The sequence below is a fragment of the Plecotus auritus genome, assembly GCF_963455305.1.
Source record: "Plecotus auritus genome assembly, chromosome: 12".
NCBI classification, from domain to species: Eukaryota; Metazoa; Chordata; class Mammalia; order Chiroptera; family Vespertilionidae; genus Plecotus; species Plecotus auritus.
Window position 1 is genome coordinate 38,267,555 of NC_137778.1, and position 19,364 is coordinate 38,286,918.

Consider the following 19,364-nt stretch of genomic DNA (forward strand, 5'->3'; position numbering starts at 1 on the left):
AAGAAAATTATGACTATAAAAACAGTTCAGTAGATGGGCCAAAAAGAAAAATGGACACAGCTAAAAAGCAAGTAAGTGAACCAATCTACTGAACCCACGTAAGGACTGCAGAACGAAGGGCAGAGAGAGAGAGAATGTATGAAAAGAGGTAAGAAGGATAAATCCCAAGTTCTGCCAGCTCTCTGACAGGAAGTTTAGAAATCGAACAGAAAAACCAAAGAAACTATAGAAGGACATTTCCAGAGGTAAATAGGAAAATTAGGACTCTTCAGATATAAAGTGCCCAGTGAATGCAATCATCATCATCATCGTCGTCGTCGTCATCACTACCACCATTATCATCATCAGAGATTCACAACTGAAAATATTGTAGTGAAATTTCAAACCACTAAAAGTGACGACAAAATCCTAAAAAGTTTCTAGAGAAAAAAAAAAAATTCCTTCTTTTGAATATGGACGGGTTTAGTAAACAAAACCGTATGAGCGATGTCTGACTTCTGAAGCTAGGAAGAGTACCAGAGCTGTCAAGCTGCCCTGGAGCTGCCACTGGGAGAGACCACAGAGACAGAGTGGCCTGAGGAGCCCTAGCTGTCTGAGTCCTCCCAGAGCAGTGAATAAAGAAGCCTTCAAGGCGACCCCAGACAGCCACCATCTGACTACAACACCCTGGAGACCTAAGGCCAGATCCACCCAGTGGGGCCACTCCCTAATTCCACAGTTGTTTTAAACCACTACATTTTGGAATGGTTTAATAACTAAAAACAGAAGGAAGAAAGGAAAAATAAAGGAACAGATGGACAATTATAAAATAAATAGAAAGATGTCACGCTATCCAAATATATCAGTAATCACATTAATAAGTATTCAATAGGAAAAAAATAAAATACAAGGCAAATATATAAAGCAAAACTAAAGGAAAAACTAGGCAAATACACAATCATAATTAGATTTTAACATTTAACCCAACAGATATATATAGAACACCACACCCAACAACTGCAAATTACACATTTTTTTCAAGTGCACATGGGTCATTTACTAGAACAGACCATGCTGGGCCACAAATCGGGTCTCAACAAACTTCATAGGATTGAAATCATACAGAGTATATATTTTAACCATCATGCAATTAAACTAGAAATCACGACAATCTCAAAATGTTTGTAAATTAAACAACACAATTATAAATAATACAAACAAAAAGAACTAAATGATTATATATATAAAATTACTGGAGTTGGTAACCCAACAAAAAATGGAAATGACTCAAGAAATAGAAAGGCACAAGAATAAGAAATATGGCAAGCACATAAATCAGCAAAAATTATAGCCAGAAATCTAATTATCCCTGTAAAATATGTACAAAAATCTGGAAATAAAACTCATAATTTGGAAGGAGTTAGAAAGTAAAGGTAAGTTAAAGTTTTCCTCTTGCTTGGGGAAAGGATAAGTATATTGAATCTCTATACACGCATGTTGAAAAAATATCAATCTAAATGTGAAAAAGGTAATGTCAAAAACTGGATAATATATAACCTAAAAATCACTACAGGAAAAATGGACAAAGAAACTTGACCAATTCAACCAGAATTAGAAAATGAAAAATAAACAATAGTAAAGAAAGGTAAACCAAAGTAATGAGTAAGACAAAACAGATCAGTAGTCCCAACATAATATAAAAAGAAATCCTTCTAAATCCTGATTTTGTAAACCACACATGATAAAAGCATAACTTACATGTAGCAAATCTTATGACATGTTGTATGAATAGCTTGTTTGTCTTTTCTTGTTTTAAATATTGAATATGCCTGAACTATAGTGTTTCTTTTGTTGCAATTTACTCTAAAAACATCTCTAGATATGGATATGGCAGACAATCTAGCCCTTTCAAATCTACCTTCACAAAACATTCCGATTCTGGGTACCCTAATAGTTAGAATGTTCTTTACACTGCTCTGTTTCTTTGTAGTGGCCATTTATTGGATCTCTGTCCTTGGATGCCAAACAGAATAAAGAGAATTCCTCTTCCAGTCCATACGCCTTCAAATATTTGACAGTTATCCTTCTTCGCCCTACATCCTCTTTTTCAATGAGCAGTTCTATTTTCTTTCCCAAATTACGAAGTTTCAAATTTTGTGATAAGTCGGATCTCTTCTGCAAAAGCTTCAGTTCTTACTCTCATAAAATAAAGGTCATATAAGCTAATTAGCACTATTAGCAAGCACTACCAAAAACCTTGTGACAAAAAAATAGCATGCACCATATCCCTTTAACCTACAACTACCTCAAACTTCTGGCTATTTCTTTGAATGCTTCCCTCCATATTTATTTTTAAATAATTTTTTATTGTTGGAAGTATTACCTGTCTCCCTTTTCCCCCATTGACCCCCTCCAGCCAGCCCCATATTTCTAAATAAGACATTTATACCACTATCTCTTGGTTTTTAGTTTTAGATATTGCTCTTAGGATAGATGAGAATTTCAGCTCTCTTAAATAACACACAGCAAAGTAGTATATTAAGATTACATTTCCTGCCCTAGCCAGTTTGGCTCAGTGGATAGAGCATCGGCCTGTGGACTAAAGGATCCAGGGTTCGATTCCAGTCAAGGGCATGTGCCTGGGTTGCAGGCTCAATCCCCAGTAGAGGGTGTGCAGGAGGCAGCCGATCCATGATTCTCTCTCTATCATTGATGTTCCTCCCTCTCTCCCTCTCCCTTCCTCTCTGAAATCAATAAAAATATATTTTTAAAAAAGAAGTCTGAACTTAGGCTACACCCTATCTGGCTAGAATCCTGCTCTACCACTTACTAACCTGACTACAACTTTTCCTCCTAAATATTGAACACTTAAAATGCATCTAATTAATATTAGAAGGGAGATTATCACAGTGCCTTTGGATAGGTCATGTGCTGTCAAAGATAAGGTTTACTAAATTAGGTTTACTAATTTATGCTAGATATAGCTAAGTATATTAATTCTAGACTCTTGATAGATACACTTCCATAGAGGTATTTATTTCAACATTATTCTCTTACAAGAATTACCTCATAAATTATATAATCCAGTGGCCACCAATCGGTGGTCCGTGAAGTCCGAAAGGTTGGTGACTGCTGATACAATCATAATTTTAAAATTTAAGACTAACACAAAACAAGCCATAACTAAAGCATGAATTTAGAATAATTTCTAAAGCAAAATGGCCTGTCACTAAATTTCTGAAATCATTATTCTTTAAAAACTACCTCATTACTCCAAAACAGCTGAACTGCTGTGAAGCTTCTCGAAGGGAAAGTAAAATGATGTGACCAATAGCAACTAAATTTTATATAGCATTGTTTTCACTTACAAAGCTTTTTTTCCCTTTATATTTTTTAGTTCGTCAAAATCAAAGCTATAGAGCATTACCCCCATTAAAAAGATGAGAAAAGCATACAAAGTTTAACTTGGATTAAATGACTTCGGAGAAAAGTATCTAGGAGGCTGTATTGTCTCCTGATTCTAAATGTCATTCTCTTTTCAATCTATTATGCTTTGCTATAAACAATAACAAGAGCATACATTTACTGAGAGCTTACCATGCTCCAGCACTGTTGTAAGAAATTCTCACAAAAAGCTTATGAGGTAGGCAATTTGCCCAAGCCACACATCTAGTGAGAGAAGCCACGTTTCAAACTCATAGGTAGAGGAGTCAATGAAGGAGGACAAGCCGCAGCAGCCAGGGAGGCAGGGGAACACCACATGTGTGGTTTCTAGGAACAAAGAGAAGAAACTATTTCAAAGAGGAAGTGATCAACTGTTACATGCTGCTGACGAGTCAAGATGACTGACAACTGACCATTGGATGTCACCGGACACTCGATGAGCTCATTTCAATGAAATAGCCTAGGGGCAAAAGCCTGTCTAGATTCAGCCAAGACTGGGCGGTAAGAAATGGAAGTCATATTACAGACGATTTTTTAGGAGTTTAGTAATGGGGTGGTCACTGCTACAAGGAAAAGGGGATTGGGATTCAAGTGGGTTTTTCTTTCATTTATTTTTACAACAGGTAGAAGTAGGTTCATCAGACATTTAAGAGCTACTCTATAAATGTCCAGAATGAACTACTATTCTAATGACCAGGTTTACTGCTTGACACTAGAGGTTACAGTGCTGTAATTCTGAACCTTGCTTCTTTTCTCTCCAAACATTACCTCACCATCTTTCTCCAATGTCATCAAAATTTTTAATAAAATTCTTTAACGAACAGCCCTTCATAGTTCATAATCTATATATATAAAAACCAAGCAACCGGAATGACGGAACAACCGGAATGACTGGTCGCTATGACGCGCACTGCGGAGGCCAACCAGCCCAATCAGGGCCCCCCCAACCTCCCACAGCCCCTCCCCCCGGCTGGCCTGTCCCCCGATCACCCACCCCCACCCTGATCGGGGGCAGGGCCGGCTGGCTGACCCCCAACCATGCACAAATTTGTGCACTGGGCCTCTAGTTTAGTTATAATTGCTAAGGACCAGGTGTCAGTGGATTAAAGCAAAAGATTGGGTTTAGAAATGAAAGTTCTGTTGTATGAAAGTCTCTTATGCTATTTATACCTGATATATTCTGGTTTCCTTTTAAATGAAAGTTAAGAAAGTTTATAAGTATATGTCTAAAGGATAGGTAGAAGTATATAACAAAATCTGGTAAAAGCAATGAAAACATCAGGACTTGAATTGAGAACACCTATCATTAAGTGCTGGCTCTATCACTTACCGGCTGGAAGACTTTGGACTCCTTAACCTCATTCAATTCTCATGACCTATCAATAACAACGTAACACTTATTGAGGATGATTCTAAAAATTTTAGTTTTGTCAATTTATTTAAATACAACTCTAGTATGTTATAATCACCACTTTATATAAGAGAAAGCATATAACCTAGACAGGTAAAATAACTCATCAAAACTCACATACAATTAGAAAATAGTAGAACCTGGAATTGAACCTAGGCTTTCTAACTCCAGTGCCCCCATCCTGGCATTGGAATGATACCATCTATCACATAGGTGTGGTAAGAGCATTAATTGAGGCAATACACACGAAAGAACTTTATAAAGTTTATGAGTTAAAATTGGTTAAAAAAAAAAAAAAGATGGTAGCAAATTCCTCAAAGCGTATGTATACTGAGAATTAAAATCCTTACAGTACCATGGCAGACAGCCCTTCGGTCTTGCTCTGTGGTTGGAATAAAAAAATCCCGCCTTAGGCTAGAAAAATATACAATTTATTCCATGAAAATGATAGCACAAAGCATGCTCTCTCACAGGTCAAATCAGTTAAATATTCCAGTTTAAAAGCACCATGAAAACAAGAGGCTCAGCTTCTTTCTTCCTCTTACATCTTGCCATGTCTCCCTCTTCCGTCAAACACCAGTATCTTGGTTTATACCCCTCCCTTAGATCTGTAATGCTGTATCTACTTCCTTTTTTTCTCCAAATCCTCTATGCCCTCTGGAGTGCGTTTCAATCCTCAACTTCAAAGTTATATTCATTAGCTCATGCTTTTAATCTTCTCTTTTTAAAAAAAAAATATTTTTATTGATTTCAGAGAGGAAGGGAAAGGGGAGAGAGATAGATAGAAACATCAATGATAGAGAGAGAATCGTTGATCGGCTGCCTCCTCCACGCCTCCTACTGAGGACCAAGCCCACAACCTGGGCATGTGCCCTTGACCGGAATCAAACCCGGGACCCTGCAGGCCAAAGGCTGACGCTCTATCCACTGAGCCAAACCAGCCAGGGCTAATCTTCTCTTCGTTACCTAATCTCTCATTACTTCTTTTATAAAAACTACTTAGCCTCTGATCACATTATTTTTTAGATATAAATTAAACTCACAACTTAAAAGTGTACAATTCAGTGGTTTAAAGTATATTCACAAGGTTGTACAATCATCATCACTATCCAATTCCAGAACATTTCCATCATCCTAACAAGAAACCCTATATCATTAGCAGTCACTTCCCATTTCCCTGTCCCTCTAGCCTCTGGCAACCACTAATCTACTTTCTGTCTCTATGGACTTGACAATTCTAGACATTTCTATAAATGGAATAGAGTATGTGACCTTTGGTGTCTGCACTGTTTCACTTATTATAATGTTTTTCAAGGTTCATCCATGTTGTAGTATGTATCAGTACTTCATTTCTTTTTACAGCTGAATAACACTCTTATGACTATACCACATTTTGTTTACCCATTCATCAGCTGATGGACATTTTGACTATCAGGACTAACAATACTATGAGCATACTGTACCAGTTTTTATATGAACATGTTTCTAGTTCTCTGGAGTATTTACCTAGAGTGAAATCGCTACGTCATACAGTAACTTTATGTTTAACCTTTTAAGGAAGTGCCAAACTGTTTCTACAACAGCCTCACCATTTGCCATTCCACCAGCAGTGTTATGTTCTAAACTTGCCAACACTTGCTATTGTCCATTTTTTTATTACACCTTCCCTAGTGGGTATAAAATAGCATCTCCTTGTGGTTTTGATTTGCATTCCCTAATGTCTCAGGTTACATTTTATTTTATGGGATTATATTCCTCTAATTCACTGTCAGCAAACTTTTTCTGTGAAGGGCCAGTTAGTAAATACCTTATGCTTTGTGGGTCACATATAGTCTATATTACATATTCTCCTCTGTTGTTGTTTTTTTGTTTGGTTGGTTTTTAAACAGCAAATACAAAAGCCATTCCTAGCTTGAGGACCATACAAAAACAGGCCTTAAACTGTTGCTTGGCAAACTCTACTATGATTGTTTCATAATTATTAGCCTTGCCTTCTCTATCAATGTCAATTTTGTTGAAAGCAAGGTAAGAACTATTTTGTATTCCTTCATAGTGATCTGCACAGAGTCCATGAATAGAAGAGTAGTGGCTCTAAAAATACTTGAACTGAACTTCTTGCACAATGAATGTCCCTAATTTAAAAGAATATTATGTATCTCTCCACAAGTATTTATACAATATAAAGCTTCTAGTTTTTAAAATGACTACTAAAAGTAAAAAGTCATTTTTCTTTTGAAAGTGGGCAGCTTAACTAAGAATACTGTAAGAAAAAAGTTTCATAATGCCCTTTGAATCGAAATTATATTTAGTCAGTTAACTTATTAAAATAACATTCTAATATCAAATGTATTGTAAGGACATACTTCTGAATCAAATATCTCTAAACCCTAAAGCTACATATAAAATTAAAATGATAGTAATAAACTATGGCAGAACTTGTAACTTTATATACAGCCCACCAAAAATCGAAAGGTGCATACTTCCAGCAAATATGAAAATCCAATAATTTCAACAACTGAGCTTTACATTCTAGAAATTATAGGTTGTTCATATACAAGCGCTCTGATACAGAACGAAAACTAATGTAAGAGACAGCAGACATAACTATCTCTTTATCTCTGGGCAAGTCACTGAACGTCTTTGAAGCCCAGATTTTCTCATCTTTAAAAGTAGGAATTATTCCATCTATCCTACCTTGTTCACAGAATTGTGAAGATCAAATGAGACAAAGTTATAAAAAGCACTCTACAAATATTACTCATATTGTTAGAAGAATTCTGAACCAAAACCAAGTTTTCCATAAATAAATAAATAAATAAATTAATTAATTAATTAATTAATTTAAAAAAATGAGTTCTCTGAGTCTTCATAGTTGTAACAAGTACTTTTCCTAATGGACCTAATGACATCAAGGAACACTATGGTGATTCTTTTTGAAGGCTTTCTAGCAGAGGAAAGGAAGTCAGCACAAACTGGTCTCACGTTCTGAATGGCATAAAGGTTAACCAAATGCATAAAAGCATGCAGACCGGTTTCCCAGGTTTTAGGAATCTAAGACAACATTCATTCTTTTGCATCTTTAGCATATTTTAGCTGAAAAAAAACAAAACAAAAAACAATGTACTAAATATTCCTTTAAACACTAAACTGCCTGCTAAACATCCAATTGGAACTGAACAGTAACCTCAAAAATCAAATCAGAGTAAGTAGTAAAGTTTTGATTTAACAGAAGAGATAATAAAGCAACGGTAACATCTAATATTCCATGGTAAGTACTTTATTTTAAATATATTTTTTGTTTATTTCAGAGAGGAAGGGAGAGAGAGAGAAACATCAATGATGAGAGAATCATTGATTGGCTGCCTCCTGCACGCCCCCTACTGGATATCGAGCCCGCAACCCAGGCATGTGCCTTTGACCGAAATCACTGGGGCACTTCAGTCTACAGGCCGACGCTCTGTCCACTGAGCCAAACTGGCTAGGGCCTGTGGTAAGTACTTTATACAGGCCATACCATTGAATTTTCATGAATATATGGTAGGGGCACTATTATTATCATTCCTGTTATAGCTAAAGAAAGTGAGGCTAAGAAAAGTATCTTACCAAAGATAACAGACAGCAATTTGCATAGGTGGGATCAGAATTCAGGCAATGACTCTATGACTACGTTGTTAACCTAAACTGCTGTTTTCTACGAAACTTTTCTCATACTTCATTTTTTATGTAAAAGAAAAAAAAACAACCCAAAACAAAAGCCAAGAAAAAAATTTTCAGATGTGTGTTTCATCTCATTTTCTTGCCATATCTAACTACTATAAAACTAAATAAAAGCAGTTAATAACCAGAAGACCACACAACAAAATACGGTGATGAAGTATTGAGATAACACATCCTACATGAGATAACATCCTATATAATAAAAGGCTAATATGCAAATCCAGCGAACGGCGGAACAACCAGTCGCTATGATGTGCACTGACCACCAGGGGGCAGATGCTCAATGCAAAAGCTGCCCCCTGGTGGTCAGTGCACTCCGGAGCGCCGCTCAGCCACAAGCTGGGTTCATGGCTGGCAAGCGCTGTGGCAGTGGCGGGAGCCTCTCCTGGGGGAAGTGTGCCTAAGCCGTCAGTCAAACATCCCCCGAGGGCTCCCAGACTGCAAGAGGGACCCCCCCCCCCCCGCAAGTGCACGAATTTCGTGCACTGGGCCTCTAGTAAACTATATTTTAATATCAGTTTCTTAATTCTTTCAAGTTCAAAATGAAGCCTTGTTTCAGGTTTCTTTGCTCACAGTGGTGGAATTATTTTATTTTTTAATTGATTTTTACATAGAGAGGAGAGAGAGAGAGAGATCAATGTGAGAGGGAAACATCGATTAGCTGCCTCCTGCACGCCACTCACTAGGGATCGAACCACGGTGTGTGCCCTGACAGAGAATCAAACCAGCAACCTTTTGAGCATGGGTTAACACCCAAACTGAACTACTCTGGCCAGGGCTTCACAGGGTAATTTTGAGTAAATGAGTTAGTACCTTAAAAACACCTTTACAAATGTGCCTAGCATGGAATAAGAGCTCTATCTTTATCATTATTACCCTCTTTATCTGAGTTATTCTTTGCCTCTATTCCATGTATCCTGTGTTCCCCCCAAATCAGCATGTATAACCATCAACCATGGATGAATCTTAAAAACCTCTCTTCATTGCTAGAGAAAATACCATTATGAAATTGATGCCACTAGTACAAATTCCTAAAATCTTATCTGGCCCCTCAGTATTAAACAATAATCTTTTTACCAACCATAGCTCCTTTTATCAAGTCCAGTCACTTTTCCTCAAGTCCTACTCAGAAGATAAAGTTGACCCTCCTCAAATTTATCGTCAACTCTCCTACCTGGCCTCTATAATTCTCTGTCATGCAAGCTAGAAACATACAAGACATACTCCACTCTATTCCCATATACAATTAACAGCCAGGCTAGTTCTGTGAATTTTATCTCCCAAATGTTTCTTTAAATTGTTTGCCTTTTTCATCCTTATTACCACTGTGTTAATTAAGGCCTGCATCATCTCTTAGACAAATCCTTCCATAGCAAAGAGATTAAGGAAAATCAAGAAAATGCAAATATCAGAAGCTGAGGGAGATGTAATATTGTGATTGCTTTTCAGCCTCCAATCCTATATCCCTCCAATGACCTATTTAACACACAGCTCTATTGTGGTTCCCTGCCTAAAATCTTTAAAAAGGAAATACCACCCTCTCCCTATGAGTTCTTAACTTTTTAGGTTAATAGACGAGCCCCTCTTCCCACCAACCAGCGATGTACTCTAGAAAGCACAAGAATTTCTTGAAATGCTATGCAAAAACAAAACAAAACTATTTTTCTTAAGTATAAGTACAATTTTATGGAGGGGGAGAGAGCCAAATATGTGGTCCAAAATTTTCAAATTCTCAATGGGATCTATGACCCCCCAAAAGGTTCACTATTCTAGAGGATAAGGCTCAAACAAATTACCAGGCCTGTGAAATTTTCCATGATCTGGCCCTGATCCATGTCCGCCTCACCAGCTGTCCCTCTGTGGGCAGATATCAAGAGTTGGTGTGAAGCGGACATCTGTTATTTTTGCATGTCTAGTATCTCTTCCTCCTTTTAGAACAGCATCCCGACTCTCTGTTGGAAAATAACCCTTGTCTCCCTCACTGAAGTTTTGGAGGAAATGTCAATCAAGGTGTCCCATTCTCCAATGGGCATGGGAGACATCTCACCCAATCTCCAGCCAGGCCAATCAGGTGGAATTTCCTAAACTGAATCTTGAGCACAACGATGTGAAGATAGAAATCGTTACAGCTGATTCATTCTGACCGTGGTACACTGTTTGTTCCTGCTACTTAGGTCCCAACCCCTGCAAACTCCCCTGGTTCTCCTCAGACTTCCTGAAGCTTGCAAGTTCATTTCTGCTCAACCATTTTAACCATGTGTTCATCCATTTATTAGAAAAATATTTATTAAACTATATGATGGTTAGCTGTATATGACAACTTGGCTAGGCTATAGTACCCAGATATTCAAACACACACTAATCTGGGTGTTGCTGTGAAAGTATTATGTAAATAACACCTATGTGGTAACATCTGCAATCAGGTGACATTAAGGAGATATCAATAATGTAGAGGAGGCCTCATCCAATCAGCTGAAAGACCTTAAGGGAAACAATGAGGATTCACTGAAGATTTTGTCCCCAAGGCTGCCAGGGTTCCCAGCTGGTCTGCCCTACTGATTTTGGACTTGGTAGCCCCTATAATCACATATTCCAGTTCCTTAAACTAAGTCTATCTCTCACCCACACACAAAATGTGTATGTATATGTATTGTGTGAGTGTGTGTGCATGCGCACACGCATGTATCCTCCTGGCCTGTTTCTTTGGAGAACCCTAACACAAACACCTACTACAGTGGTGCTGAGAACAAGACAAAATCTGGCCGAAACCGGTTTGGCTCAGTGGATAGAGCGTCAGCCTACGGACTGAAGGGTCCCGGGTTCGATTCCGGTCAAGGGCATGTACCTTGGTTATGGGCACATCCCCAGTGGGAGGTGTGCAGGAGGCAGCTGATCGATGTTTCTCTCTCATCGATGTTTCTAGCTCTCTATCCCTCTCCCTTCCTCTCTGTAAAATATCAATAAAATATATTTTCAAAAAAAAAATCTGTTTCTGTTGCTTGTACCCAAAAAAATCTTAAGTACATTTATGTACTGTATATCACTGTTTGAGGAGGACAGCATCCCCCAAAGAGTTCACTGTCTCACACAATATGCTAATAGTTTAAGATCAAAACTGGGAGTAGAATTTTTAAATTTCTAAACCTGAATTTTCTAGATCAGCGGTCACCAACTGGTGGTCCGTGAGGTCCGAAAGGTTGGCGACCGCTGTTCTAGACTCCTTCAAAGTATGGGGGAATTTAAAAATGAAGGCGTGCTTAAGAAAGGGTGCCTACAATTACTGAGCAAGTTCCTTTACTCTACTTCAGGGATCAGTAAACTATGACCAGCAGACCAAATCTGAGCCCCTGCCTATTTTTGTGTGGCCTGTAAACTAAGAATGGTTTTTACATTCTTACATGCTTTTTTTTTTTTTTTAAATCAAAAGAAAAACAGTACTTCATGACACATAAAAATTATGTGAAATTCAAATTTAAGTGGACACAGCCATGCTCATTTGTTTACATATGTGGTCTATGGCTGCTTTTGCCCTTTAACAGCAGAACTGAGTACTGCAACAGAGACTGTATGACCCTAAAAACCTACAGTATTTATTATTTGGCCCTTCCAGGAAAGTGTTTGCTGACCCATGCTTTAGTTCATTGGAGAAAGCATTAAAAGGGTGGGATATGTTAAAAAAAGAGGGTAGAAAATTTGTATTATTTATTAAGTACTTACCATGTACAAAATACTGCTTTGAGCATTGTACATATATTAATATTTTTAATCTTGGCAACATACCTATTAGGTGGAGACTATCATCCCCATTTTATAGGCTGAAGCAGAGAGGCTAACACAAACTTGTCCAAGCTCAACATAAATTACAGAACCAGGACTACAACCCAGGCAGTGTGGCTCCAGCATTGTGTGGTTAACCACAACACCACACTGCTTTGTCACTCATCTTGTCTGTTGAATCTGTCTTGCATTAATGATGTTGATTCCCCTTAGAATAAAGTATGACACTCTATAGATGAACCAACACTGGAATAAATGACGTCTGTGGCATGCACTCCTTAGAGAACTGGAAGGATTACAAAGACCTATGCCTATCTTCTTTCTTGAAGGCAGGAAGCTGAGGAATCCAACCCCCTTGGATTCAATCATTGCCTTTCCTCAAACCATACTGGAACTCAGAAGCTCAGGCAAGCTGATGCAGGCTAAGATAAAGCATGTTCTCTTCCCACGTGTCTTGCCTTATCATCATCAATTAAATAAAATCTCTGAACTGTGGAGCCAGGATATGGACATTTCTCAAATCTTCTCCATTAATTCTTTTGTAGAACTCAGCCCAGATTGAGACCCACCACTTTTCTCCATTCAAGGAGAAGAATGGTGGTTAAAAAAACACAGGTGGTGAGAAGAGCAAGGGTAGAGATGGAGGAACTTGACAAAACTTGTCTGTGAAAATGGAGCTTTTATTCAGTGCCCCAGCATGCTAGTAAAGAACACTTCCAGTCTTCGTGTATCACCTCTATATCTGAAAACTTAAAGGAAAAAAAAGCAGGTATGAAAACAAAATTAAATATTTCTGTATATGCATGTATTCTTAGATAGGAAATTCCTATAAGGACACAGAGCAAACTGATAACTGTTATATTTTTTATTTGTTTTTTTTTACCTGATCTGTATTTCTTTATAATGTATTACTTTTGTTTAGAAATAATGAATTTATTTTTTAAAGTGAACCTAAAATGAGGTTTAAGGATTACTTTAATTATACTTTGAATAGGAAAATTACTAAATAAAGAGCTAGTAAAAATTATTTGATGCTTTCCTGAAAAGCAGTTTGCTTTTTGTTGGGACACAAAACATAAAATCCGCCACTTCTATGTGCAGTGGAAATGTGTACTATAAACAAACCTACTAAAGAACCTTTTCCACCAGATGCCTGTACTGAAAGTCTTACTGGGAACTAATTTATCACAATACTTTGTGTGAGGAGAAAGTATTTTAAAAAATGAGAAATAGTAAAATGGAAACATTTACAAACACCAATGCTTATCACACACTCTAATTTTTATAATCAACTAGTAGCCCATCGTGTGATATCGTGCGCAGTAGGCCGCCCACCGCTTCCAAGGGAGCTGGCAGGAACTGCAGCGCCGCTTCCACAGGAGCCGGGAGGGAGCTGCGCCGCTTCCGCGGGAGGTAGGAGGGAGCCGCGCTGCTTCCGTGGGAGGCAGGCCTGCCGTCTCCTCTCCAGGCCTGCGCTTGGCCGCAGGCCGGCCCCCTGCTCCCCAGAGGCCCGCCGTGGTGACGAAGCAAGCATTCCGCCAGGCCACTCACGCTGCCCGCTCTCAGTGGCTGCCCCCCCAAGGACTGGGGGACTCCGGCGGGGCTGAGGGGACTGGGTGCCACCACCTTATGGCTACGGGTGCCGCCATCTTTGTGACGGAGTGACGGTTAATTTACATATTATCTTTTTATTAGATAGGATAATAAGCTCACATAACATTTAGTTAAAATCAAATATCCTCCTTCTGTGGACTATTCATTTAAATGAATTTGAACTTTCTGATATGGCTTCGGGCTTCAGAAAACCGAGAATTAGGCAATGGGGGTGGTAAAGCAGTATCTAAGCAATCACACATGCTTGGCCAAAGGTTTAAAGTCATAAGGAGCTAGTGCTCAAGCGTGGGTTGTCATGCTTGCTGCTGTCATCCTGAGTAAAGGAACCAGTTTCATGTATATTCACAAGATGGTCAAGTTAAATTCTGCACCGAAGAATAAAATCTCCAACCTGGTTAAATGGCAAGCCTCAATAGACAAAATCACAAGTGAGATGCCCATTTTTTAAAACATACCATGCAAAAAAAGTACCACTATCATGTGGGAAAACAGCTGTTTATCCACTTTGCTAGATGAAGAACCATGCCCCAAAGCAAGGGGAACCTCTGTAAAGAGCGTAATAAGCTAGCTGTGATGACAACTCAACTCTAAGAGGCTACTCTCAGGAAACAGTTCTGTCTGAATTGCCCAGGTACTGAATATCATTTGTTATCTATATATAAAAGCCTAAGCAACCGTTATGACCAAACGACTGGAACAACCCAAACAACTGAAATGACCAGAACGACCAAATAACTGGCCGGTAGCTATGATGCACACTGACCCAGACCTTGGAGCTAGGGCCCTGACAGCTCCAAATCTGGTTCACCCACACCCTGGACCCAGACAGGAGGGAGGAAGAAGCCTGATTCCTTGTGGAATCTGCCACTGGTTAGCTTGCTGCTGGGGCCAACCTCCCGCGGTCCCTCCCCCTGGCTGGCCAGCCCCCCTGATCGCCCAATGGGGGGGGGAGGGGCGGCTGGCCAACCTCCCACACTCCCTCCCCCTGGCCAGCTGGCCAACCGCCTGTGGTCCCTCCCCCCGGCAGGCTGTCCCCCACCTCTTGATTGGCCCTGATCACTGGTCAGGCCAAGGGACCCCACCTGTGCACGAATTTGTACACCAGGCCTCTAGTATTTATTATAGTTAGCGATAAACTGACTCTTCAAGAACATTAAGATCATTTGAAAGTCTCACTCAAGCATGTGGCTAAAATAACAAGGTTAGCTCATGAGAGAATCAGCTGCCTCAAAAAATTAGTGTTTTTTTCCTAAACTGAAAAACCTTTCTACTTTGATAAAGCATAATTTTTTTTCAATGTTTAATGGTTTTCCATAAAGAAATCTGCTTGAATCCTGCAAACACTAATCAGATTGAGAGTCTGTAAAAATCAGGTGCTGATTCACAGAAGTGCTACTTAATATAGTATCTATTCTGATATTTTTGGAGCTTTACGAGACTGTAAGCCTCAGAGAAATGCCTGAATAATTCTGAAGACAATATGTAAAGGAACTCTGTAAAAATTAGCAGGAACATGTAAGATATCTAAAATAAGGACATTACCAGAAATGCAGAAAGAGATATATCTCCTTCCAAAAGGAATAAAAGTTAGATAGCAGAGAGAGTATATGCCTAAGATCTTCAATCAATAAACCCAACATTAAAAGGCATCTCTGACAGAAATGTGTGGTTCCAGATATTCCCAGAAAGCTCCCAGCTCAAGAGCTTACTTGTTCACTTTGCAAGTCAGGTGCTTTTAGAGTTCTGAATCACTGCCAGGCAATAAAAGGTCTCAAGCCCAAACATGAAAATCCTCAAAAATCTGTATTATTCCAATCTAGTTAAAATACATGTACTTGTCTTTAAAAAAAAAAAAAAAGAAAGAAAGAAAAAACGAAAAAAAAAAAACACCCACCCAAAACTAGCCAAACTTAAAACTGTAACTTGTAATCTGAAAAAAAAAAAAAAAAAAAAAATACAGGCACATCTGCTTTCTTAATGTAACATTTCCTATATCTAGATATAATAGTCAAATAAAGAAATGAAAAAGAAGAGAAAGCCTAAAGAAAGGCTCAAGCATATAAAGTGCTTCCAATTCTTAAATAACGCAGTAATTCTGCCACAAATGGAAACTTATGGCACAGAAAAACACAAGCAAACAAAATGTATGCCAAAAACAAAAAGCCTAGGAAACAAAAGGTCTTTCACTAGAAGAATGAATAAATTACTGTACATCTTACAGCAGAATATTGCTAAAAATAATAAGGTAGAATTATATATAGTGATATGAAAAGATGACCAAAATACTTTAGGCAAAAAAGCAATCTGCCATAGTTAAAGGTCAATCTATTATTCTTTAACAAATATTCACATTAACAGTGGAAGTCCTTGGGGAAAGGGACTTTCATTTTCTAAGTTACACATACCCAAAATATTAAAACTCAAATATAATGATATTCACATTCACAGCACAACTTTTATAATAAAAATTACAAACTATAGGGAATCATTTAAAGAAATGATGGCAAATTCACTTAACGGAATACTATGCATTGATATTATTTATCCACTAGATACGACACTATTAAAATATATTTTTTCATGAAAAATTCACAATATATTTCTACAAGAGAGCGTAAGATATTATGCATCTGATCTCTTTTTTTAAAATAAAAAACATATGCATTGAAAAATCACTGGGAAAGATGTATACGAAAATGTTAACAAGCTGGGAGTGATTTTTCTTTTCGCTTATTTGTATACATTCTCAACAGGGGCAATATTGCCCCCAAGTGGGTGAATACTGGCTCTTGGGGGGAAAAAACAAAACAAAACAAAAATCCCTTAACTCTTTTAGTGTATAAAACACAGTTTAAGCCGAAACCGGTTTGGCTCGGTGGATAGAGCGTCGGCTTGCGGACTGAAGGTCCCAGGTTCGATTCCGGTCAAGGGCATGTACCTTGGTTGTGGGCACATCCCCAGTGGGGTTGTGCAGGAGGCAGCTGATCGATGTTTCTTTCTCATTGATGTTTCTAGCTCTCTATCCCTCTCCCTTCCTCTCTGTAAAAAATCAATAAAAAAAAAGAGTGGATTCCAAAAAAAAAAAAAAAAAAAACACAACAACACAGTTTAATATACAATAAAGAAATATACAGTACAACTGTGGTATGAAAATTTCATAAGGGGGGCAGTTAAGGAAAAAAGACTTAAAAAGGCTGGCGGGGGGGGGGGGGAGCAAGTGATGATAACAAATAAGTTGAAAAACACTGCATCAGAATCATTAGGGGGGGTCACCTGGAGAAGTAAACTACAGATTCCTGGCTCTACTGCAGACCTAATAAAATCAGTATTTCTATGGATGGGGCTAGTGGCTTTTATCAAAGAAAGCACATTTCTATCACTCCATGTAAAAATTTCATGAAATCCAGACACATAGGTTTTAATTTGGTTTAAGAAATTTTTTAAAGTATATGTTAACATGAAAAATATAACATAACCCAAGTGCCCAGAAATCTAGGAATCCTTGCTAAACTCCTCTCTTTCCTTTAAGGAACTTGAAGATTCAAATTTCTTCACAAACCAGTCAAACACACCCTATTATTCATTACCTGTACTGGACATAAGGCAATGTGAAGAATATACAAGAAATAAGCAATATTCATAAATTATGCCACTAAGGTCACTTTAATCTGCAAAAACCAGCATTAAAAACTGGCTTTCTCAAGACACCATTATTCACACAGAAACGCAGGTTTTAATCCCATGATGAAAATTAAACAAGTTAGGAAACCAAAGTCACTACTGGGTAATAACTGGGATGCTCAATGCTCTAGTTCACATACGTATTTGGCATGTCAATCTTGAATTACGCAAAACTGTCCCTACACCAAATTACAAATCTCCCATGTTAAATACTGAGTCTAAAACATTAAACCACAAATGCCAAGATTTATCGTATGCATAAGTAATGAAACCAACTAAGTGCATAGCTAACAGTCCCGCTTAACAAAAGGAGAATACACAGGGTTAGTCAAAACAGTGAATGGATGTAAAGCATAAACTACTGCTCCAGTCCCTAGCAACCTTCTACTCCCAGTTTCTTACAGACATCAATGCCAACTTGTTGGTTGTAATAACAACAATAGTATTTGAGTGCTTTTTGTGTGCCAGGCATACTTATTTAGTCCTCAAACATGTATAAAAAATGGGTACTGTTCTTTTTCCATTTTACAGATGAAATAGAACAGGGAGAAATAGAGGTGAGGTAACAACTGATAGGTACTATATGCAAACTTCCATGGAGTGTTTTGCCTGCTGACCACAAATACATTCTTATGACCAAATATTCAAAGTGAGACTTGGCATATTATTCATGTTAATAAGTTTATATCCTATAATTAAATATCCATAAAACAGTATATAAATTAGTGTAACTGAGGCAAACCTAAGTTAGAAGAATCAAACAAAAGTCTGTCTTCCGCCCTAGCCGGTTTGGCTCAGTGGATAGAGTGTCAGCCTGTGGACTGAAGGGTCCTGGGTTCAATTTGGGTCAAGGGCATGTACCTCGGTTGCAGGCTCCAGGGCGAGTGCAGGAGGCAACTAATCAATGTTTCTCTCACATTGATATTTCTCTCTTGTCTTTCCCTCTCTCTTCCACTCTCTCTAAAAAATCAATGGAGCCCTAGCTGGTTTGGCTCAATGGATAGAGCGTCAGCCTTTGGACTGAAGGGTCCCAGGTTTGATTCCAGCCAAGGGCACATGCCTGGGTTGCGGGCTCGGTACCCAGTGGGTGGCGTGCAGGAGGCAGCCAATCAATGATTCTCTCTCATCATTGATGTTTCTCTCTCTCTCTTCCTCTCTAAAATCAGTAATATATATATATATTAAAAAAAAAAGTCTGTCTTCCTATCAATGGTAAAATACTTTTCCCAATCTCATTCCCTACACCCAGAAAATGGCAACCTAATTTTGCTTGTTTTTAAGTACAGATTTTATCATTACATAATTCCATCTCAGGAATACACTGTTTCTTAATTCATTTGTAAAGCCTTTATCTCCTAAGAATCTTCACCTTAATAGCTTTACTAAATTTAATTTCATATTCTATAATAAATTGATTTTAGACCTTTCATTTTCTAATTATAAGATATATGAATAATGTATAAAGTTCAGAAAAGACGTCTAAGGAGAAAAATAAATCACCTGTAATCCCAATTCAAGATAACGTTGATCTTTTTGGTATTTCCTTTCAGCCTATATTCTACATATGAATAAACATTTTGTAAAAATAAGAACTGCAATCATACTACAAAAACATTGATAATCAGCTTTTTCTCCCATAACAATAGAGAAGTTTTTTAAAGATAGTGCAGACAAATGCAATTATATGACTGACTTTCTACAAAGCACTTTGGACCAAAAAATAGTTTGTTATACTGTGAAA

At 38.0% G+C, this 19,364-nt stretch overlaps 1 protein-coding gene across 6 annotated transcripts in view; it reads right to left on the reverse strand.

Annotated features, from left to right (window-relative positions):
• The window catches only part of RAP1A (RAP1A, member of RAS oncogene family), a 54,986-nt gene that overhangs the window by 18,753 nt on the left and 16,869 nt on the right, over positions 1–19,364 (reverse strand). The window contains exon 2 of one of the 6 annotated variants that reach the window (XM_080647347.1): positions 3,577–3,750. The exons of 4 other annotated variants lie outside the window; for them this stretch is intronic. The gene's annotated coding sequence lies outside the window, so the exon portion shown is untranslated. Of the gene's footprint in view, positions 1–3,576; positions 3,751–16,770; positions 16,786–19,364 lie in introns of those variants that run through there. One more of the 6 variants, XM_080647351.1, reaches the window with a different exon arrangement.